The 7,557-nt window shown below is 49.9% G+C and overlaps 1 non-coding gene across 1 annotated transcript; it reads right to left on the reverse strand.

Annotated features, from left to right (window-relative positions):
• Nucleotides 1-6,513: 6,513 nt before the first annotated feature.
• On the reverse strand, nt 6,514-6,586 carry TRNAF-GAA. The gene has a single exon. It is a non-coding gene; the product is annotated as a tRNA-Phe (tRNA).
• Between the last annotated feature and the right edge of the window lie 971 nt (nt 6,587-7,557).

Genomic DNA, 7,557 nt, shown 5'->3' on the forward strand with positions numbered 1-7,557 from the left:
GTTCCTCTAGACACTTCCAGTTGCTTGGAACGAGGGATTAGAAGACCAAGTTGAATTTCCGAAGCACAAGAGAAATTTTCAACCCACGTGGCACAAGTCAAGTAGCTTAAAATGATGATCTAAGTGTAGTTCAAAGCCTCACATCTTATACAGCAATTAAATTCACTCCTCTGCTGGATCCTTATACTTTTTACATGAACTACTTTCCTGGATTTGCAGAGTTTTGCCAAGGGTGTTTTCTGGGCTGTAAATACTCGTTGGGAACCAAACTGAAATCCACCCACCCTCCTGCGTGGACTTTCAGGCTCTGCTCCCTCCTGGGTGCTCCCAAAACCCGACAGAGATGTGTTAACTCTTTCCCCATCCTAAATCCCACCTTGGGCAGGGGAATAAAACCCTCCATATGTCCTGAACGACAGCAGGAAGCTCCAAAATCCTACTTCTCTCTGCTCTTCCGAGCACAATTTGCATATTTAAATAGCCTCCTTCCACATGGAACGAGCAGAGCTTCGTGTTCTCTCCTTTTTTTACCCCCACCAGCCCCCACCCCCGAAGTCACAAATAAAATCAGGTTTTGCTGTTCAAAGCCCGTTGGCCCTAAAAGTTAACAGCCCAAACAACGACCTAAATTGCATTTAATTAATCAGCCACACACCCTAAAGCCACGAGCCTTCCAAGGTGGTTTGGTTGTTTTTTTTTTTTCACTTTGGTACCTCTGAGGAACTGAGCCGAACCCAAAAACATCTATTGTCATTCTCCAGTTTTAGCATTTGGTGTTCAGAGCAAATCTTGGACAGCTGATTCGTCTGAGAGAGGAATTTTTGTCTTTTTCCTTTTTAATGATTTTTTTTAAGATTTTTTTTTTTTCATGGCACACCTCCATACCCCATTTTAAGGCACAGTTTAGATGGTGAGATAAATCCTAACTCAAAATTTTCCAGCGTTTTTTGTTTGTTTGGTTGGTTGGTTGGTTTTTTCTGGATGGCCTCAATTGAAGGTCTGCCCTGATCTTCATACAGAGTGAGTCATAGAGGCATGGAATGGTCTGGGTTGGAAGGGAACAGAAAGATCATGGAATTCCAACCCCCCTGCCATGGGCAGGGACACCTTCCACTAGCCCAGTGCTCCAAGCACCATCCAACCTGGCCTGGAACATTTCCAGGGATGGGACAGCCACAGCTTCTTTGGAAAACATGATCCAGGGCCTCACCACCCTCACAACCAAGAATTCTTTTCCAGTATCCCATCTAACCCTGCCCTCTGGCAGTGGGAAGCCATTCCCTGTGTCCTGTCCCTCCATCCCTTGTCCCCAGTCCCTCTCCAGCTCTCCTGGAGCCCCTTTAGGCCCTGCAAGGGGCTCTCAGGTCTCCCTTGAGCCTTCTCTTCTCCAGGTGAACATTCCCAGCTCTCCCAGCCTGTCTCCGTGGTAGAAGAGCTCCAACCCCAGGTCACAGTTGCACTGGATAAGTCACATCACGTTCATCAGGTGAAAAAGGGCCCCATGCCCTTCACAATATCCCCACAACTCCAACTTTAGGGCAGGCAGGGATGGATTTGCAACTCTAAGCTCAGCTTTTGGCTCAGCTGAGCTCTTAGGAACAGCAGGACTCCTCCGTGGAGGGGCAGCTCCTGGGTCATGGGCTGCTTCCCGAGGATCCTTGGGGTAGGATTTCTCATCAGTGAAGCCTTTGGTTATCCCAGGATCCCTCTGAAGTCCACAGGATTAATTGGTGCCACTCAGCCTTCACCTGCCACGAGGTCAACCTCGACTTCACCTCCTCAGCTGGGATGAGAAAAGCTGAGCCTATTCCTGCCCTCAGAGGCTCTGGATGGCACCTCCTGCATCCCACCGACGGAAGGAGTGTGGGATACACCTCTTAATGCAAATATGGGAGGTTCCCATCCCAATCTGGGCCCTTTGTCACCTTCAGAGCCCCACAGGAGCTCTGTGTTCCTGTGCTCCACCCCTGAGAGCTCAGCCCTGCAGCACAAACCCTGCTTAATGTCCTTAAGCCTGGAGTGGTTAAGGCAGGATTATTTCTCCCAGGGCATGCAGATAATAATCCTTTCCTTCCCTCCTCTCTCGTAGCTGCCATGTAATTTAGGAAATTAATCTTCAGGGCTGGCGAAGCCTTTTTTTTTTTTTGTCTGGCTGCGCTGCTGCCTCCACCCTCTGCTGTCAGATCCTAGAGGGTTCCAGAGGGCTTGTCCCGATTTTCTGAGGGTTGGAACTGAGAGGTGAGGATAAAAAAAAAAAAAAATAAAATTGCCTTCTCCTCGTGCCAGGCATTGGCAGAGCGAGGGACGAAGCAGATCAGCCCGTGTATTAAAATAAGCTGGAGCAGCCTGGCTTGGTGGAAGGTGTCCCTACCCATGGCCAGGGGGTTGGAATTAGGGGATATTCCAAGTCCCTTCCAACTCAGACCGTTCTGTGATCCTCTGAAAAACAAAACAGCGACAAACACACCCCGTGGGAATGAACATTATGACAGAAAAAATCAGTAAAATCTAAATTTCCTGGCATTTAGGGTTTATGTGTGTGTGTGTTTGGTTGGTTGGGGGGGATGTTTTGGTTTGGGGCTTATTTTTTTTGTGGGGGATTTTTTTTTTTTAGGTTTTTGGTGGGTTTTTTTGATTAATTGGTTGGTTGGGTGTGGGTTGGGGGTTTTTTATTCTGTTTTTTGTTTCATTTTGTTTTGGTTTTTGGTGTTTTTTTCGAGTTTTGGGAAGGTTTTGTTGTTTTTTCTGATTGGTTGGTTAGGTTTTGGGGGTTTTGGAGGTTTTTTGGTATTTTATTTCTTGGCTTTTTTTGTTTTGTGGGTTTTGCTTGTGGCTTTTCAGTGTTTCGATTTGTTTGAGGGGTTTCGTTTGTTTTGTGGGTTTTGCTTGTTTGTGGGTTTGTTATTTTGTGGTTTTTTTTTGGTGTTTTGTTTCGGGTTTTCTATTTTGTTTTTGTTTGTTTTGGTGTTTTGGTTTGGTTTGGTTTTTTCCCTCAGGAAAGCATTTTAAGCACCCTGCTGAGAGATTCCCATCCTTTTATCTGCCTGATCTTTCTCCTGCATCTCCCCGGCAGTGAAACACAGCTCCGGCTTTGTGTGCTCAGGGGAGGATGTGCGTGGATCCATCCCCACGCGTGGATCGATCCCTGTGCGTGGATCAATCCCTGCCAGAGCTCTTGGTGGGAAAAGTGGTGCTCAGAGGGATGGAGGAGAAGGGCAGCAGCAGCAGCAGCGAATCATGACTGAAAGAACTCAAAGAAAAAAACAAAAAAAAGGCAGAAACCACTGGAATAAAGGGAATAAAAAGGAATAAAATCCCAACTGAAGGGCACTGCGTCTGTGAGGGGAGAGCTGCGGGCTCAGGTACTCGGGGGAAAAGGCGGTTCCTGGGACCTGCCAGGAGCTGACTGATGGATGTGGAGGGAGCTGAGTGTGCGGTTTGGGGGCTGCGGGAGGCGCTGCCGCCCCCGCTCCTGCCGCCCACCCAGCGCACTTATTCATCCTCACCCTGCCCTCGCAGCTCCCCGGGAGCGCGGGGCAGGCTTAACCCTTCCTTAGGACAGGCTTAACCCTTCCTTAGGGCAGGTTTAACCCTTCTTTGGGACAGGTTTAACTCTTCTCTGAGCCAAACTCGGGGAAACTTGGCAGCTTTTGGCACTGAGGGTTGAGCCAAAGCTGTTTCAGCCAGGAGGGGACGAGGTTGTTGGGAGGAGGAGGAGGAGGGAAATAAGCTGCTCCCAGCCCCTCTGGGATGGTCTCTGGGGGGTTCTTTGTGTCCTGCAGTGTGAACATGGGGCCTGACTGACACCAGTGGGGTCCTTTCCTCTGCTTTCCCACTGCTGGTTGGGATTCCAAAGGAATTTCATTGCAGTTGCCTCCTCGGGCTGGAGTTTTAGAGGTGACCAAGCCCAGATGTCACTGGCACCTCCACGAGAACATCTGTGCTAAAAAGCTCTTCCCCTCCCTGACTGAACAGAAATCATAGAATCAGAAATTCACAGAATGGTTTGGGTTGGAAGGGACCTTAAAAATCATGTATTTCCAACCCCCCTGCCGTGGGCAGGGACACCTTCCACCAGCCCAGGTTGCTCCAAGCCCCGTCCAACCTGGCCTGGGACACTTCCAGAGAAGCCACAGCTTCTCTGGGCAACCTGTGCCAGGGCCTCACCTCCATCCCAGGGAAGAGTTTCTTCCCAATATCCCACCTAACCCTGCCCTCTGGCAGTGGGAAGCCATTCCCCCTTGTCCCATCCCTTTATCCCTTGTCCCAATCCCTCTCCAGCTCTCCTGGAGCTCCTTTAGGCACTGGAAGGGGCTCTAAGCTGTCCCTGGAGCCTTTTCCAGGTGAACACCCCCACCTATCTCCACCTTTCTTCATAAATAGATCTATTATGTCCAAACCACCTCTCAGGAATAGTTCCTGGCCCTGTTATCCCCTGAACTGTGCCTGGCCATTGTCTGGGAGGACACAGGTTGGCCCATTTAGACCCTGTGGATGGGCACTGAGCATCAAACAAGCCCCAGCACTGGCCTCATTCCCATTTCCAGCACACCTGTTAAACCAGGACTGTGGAACCAGGTCAGAACACTGTTCAGCAGAGCTGCTGGAATGCTGGGCCTGTGCTATCCTTTTGCTCCCTGTGCCATTCTCCTTCTCCCTGTGCCACCCTGCTGCTCCCTGTGTCACCCTGATGCTTCCTGTGCCACCTTCCTGCTCCCTGTGCCACTCTCCTGCTCTCTGTGCCATCCTGTCACTCTCTGACTCAGGATCAGTGTCTCTGGCATCACATTTCCCTCTGCCCTGGGGCTCCACCTTCATCTCTGCGGTGGGTTAATGAGGTCAGAGCACATAAACAGCAGTTTACACAGTCGGGGTGTGGAAACCCCTCTCAAACCTGAGGGCAATGCCAGGGATGCCGTTTTTACAACCAGATCTGTTTCCATGACAAAACGAGGCCCAAGGCAGCCCCAGTGTGACATAATTTAATCCTGCAGGAGTTGTGACCTACTTTGATCCAATTTGGGGGCCCAATTTAGATCCAGGCCAAGACAGTGAGGAATAAAAGGCTAATTTAACCCGGTGCATCCTCGGGCCAGAAGATGCTGCCTGAGGGTGTGCCTGCTCCTGGGTGAGCAGCTGTTCCCTTTGTGGTGTTATATTTGGGTGATGGCCCTTGGCAGAGGCATTTTCCCATCGGGACACGGTGTCCCTTCAAGGCTCAGGCAGGTGATGATGGTGTCGTTGACTTATCATTCACGTCCTGCTCGGGGAATTCATCTCCTGGAAGTGCTGCAGGATGTGAGAATTTGATGTCCAGAGCACCACCCGAGTGAAAGGTGGAAAGAAGAGTCTCTGCTCTGCTGTGGAAAAGAGATTGGATGATGACCTTGAGAAACTGGGAGTCAAAGCTTCGCTTCTCATTTTCTTTAATTTTGAAAACTAGTAACTTGTGTTTTGTCTCTGCTGTTTGCCTGAAGGTCTCCATGGATCAGGAATTAGTCAGAAAGGGTCAGAGAAGCAAAGACAAAGCACAGTTACTCAGTTTAGAACTCTTTGGAGTATCGGCACATTGAATAATTTTAATTTTAAAAAGGTAAAAGATTGGGAAGGTTCAGGGAAGGACATTAAGATTCATTAAAAATCATGGAATTGGAGAATATCCTGAGCTGGAAGAGACCCAAAAGGATATCACAGAATCTTTTAGGTTGGAAAAGACCTCCGAGGACATCAAGTCCAAGCTTTGACTCATCAGCACCTTGTCAAGCAGCCCAGAGCACTGAGTGCCACCTCCAGTCATTCCTTGGACACCTCCAGGGATGAATCATCAAGTCCAACTCCCAAAACGCTGCTGAATGCCAGGGTTGAACCAGGGACCTTTAGCTCTTCAGTTCAACAATCTCCCAGCTGAGCTACTTCAGCTCTGACATGTGGACCCCTCACCCTGTGAGGAGCAGGCAGGCACATCAGGACAACCTGGAAAAGGGCACATTTTTGGGAGAGGCCTCGTTTCAAGGTCAGCTGTGATTCAGATTAAAATGAACTCTTTCTACAGGGTATTATTTCTTATGCCAAATAAAAGGTTTGATTTCCTGCACGGCCAAACAGCTGGCGGTCAAACTTCCTACCTCTTCTCGGGGCAGTCCAGGACACAGGACTGGGAAAAAAAACAGTTGAAGGAACTGAAGACAAACCCTTTTATATCACTATTTTGCTGATGTCTTTGAACTGTAAAACTGTGTCAAGGTCAGAAGGGACCTCATGGAGATCAGCTGGGCTAAACCCCTGCTCAGGCAGGAACACCTCCACTTGTCCAGGATCACATCCAGGTGGCTTTGGAATGTGTCAAAGAACGGGAAGTCCATCTCTCAGGGCAACCAGTCCCAGCTCCTCACTGGAGAGATGCTCCAGGCCCTTCATCCTCCTCCTGGCCCTTTCCTGGCCTCTCTGGTGCCTGTCCTTGTCTCTGTTGTCCTGGAATTCCAGCCCTGGGCACCCAAAAGGGCAGGAAAAGCCTGCTGAAGCCCGGGATTGAACCAGGGACCTTTAGATCTTCAGTCTAACGCTCTCCCAGCTGAGCTACTTCAGCTCTGCTGGTGCTAAATTTATCATAAAATCTCTTGGAACAGAAAGAGCTTTCATCCTTTCCTGGCTCCAACTGGCACAGTGGACACTTGACTCTTGTTCTCACACTGGGCACCATTGAGAAGAACTTCCTAAAAAAGCACCAGGCACTCAGGGAAGTAAAATGTGCCCTCCTGGGTCAGGGTGATGGTCCTTCTAGTGCAGTTCCCTCTCTCTGGAAAAGGCCCCTGGAGATGTTCCACAGGAGATCACGTGAGTGTGGCTGAAGTTCATCCCCTTTGTGCCATATTCAAGGAGTTGGAAGGGGCATCTCCAGCTGTCTGTTCACGTCTGCCTCTGGATGCTTGAACCATGGAATGGTTTGGGTTGGAAGGGACCTTAAAGATCATCTCATTCCAAACCCTCTGCCATGGGCAGGGACACCTTCCACTATCCAAGCCCTCTCCAACCTGGCCTTGGACACTTCCAGGGATCCAGGGGCAGCCACAGTATCTCTGAGCAACCTGTTCCAGGGCCTCACCATCCTCACAGTCAAAAATTCCTTCCCACTATGCCACCTAACCCTGCCCTCTGGCAGTGGGAAGCCATTCCCAGTGTCCTGTCCCTCCATCCCTTGTCCAAAGTCCCTCTCCAGCTCTCCTGGAGCTCCTTTAAGCCCTGGAAGGGGCTTTCACCTGCCTGTGTGGGATCCTGGCTGGCTTGTGACACAGCTCCACCCTTCCAGCTGTCCCCCTTCCTGCCTCCCCAGCTTTCTCCTTGTCAAGGAAAGCAGAAACCAAAGCTGTTCTGCTTCTCACCAGCTTTCCTCAGACGGGAGGAAACGATCCCAACATGGAAACTGTGGTATTTGCCAGCCCACTCTGCCTTGCTGGAAATATTCAGCCGGGTGCAAAATTTCCCCACTGAGTTTGTAGCACTTTGCAAATGCTTGCGGTGTTGGTGGAGAGGCTGAAGTGAAGGATCCGATAAAGAACA

This window comes from Empidonax traillii, unplaced genomic scaffold (genome assembly GCF_003031625.1).
Source record: "Empidonax traillii isolate 1590-97213 ecotype Southwest subspecies unplaced genomic scaffold, ASM303162v1 scaffold1796:size137566, whole genome shotgun sequence".
Taxonomy (NCBI): Eukaryota; Metazoa; Chordata; class Aves; order Passeriformes; family Tyrannidae; genus Empidonax; species Empidonax traillii.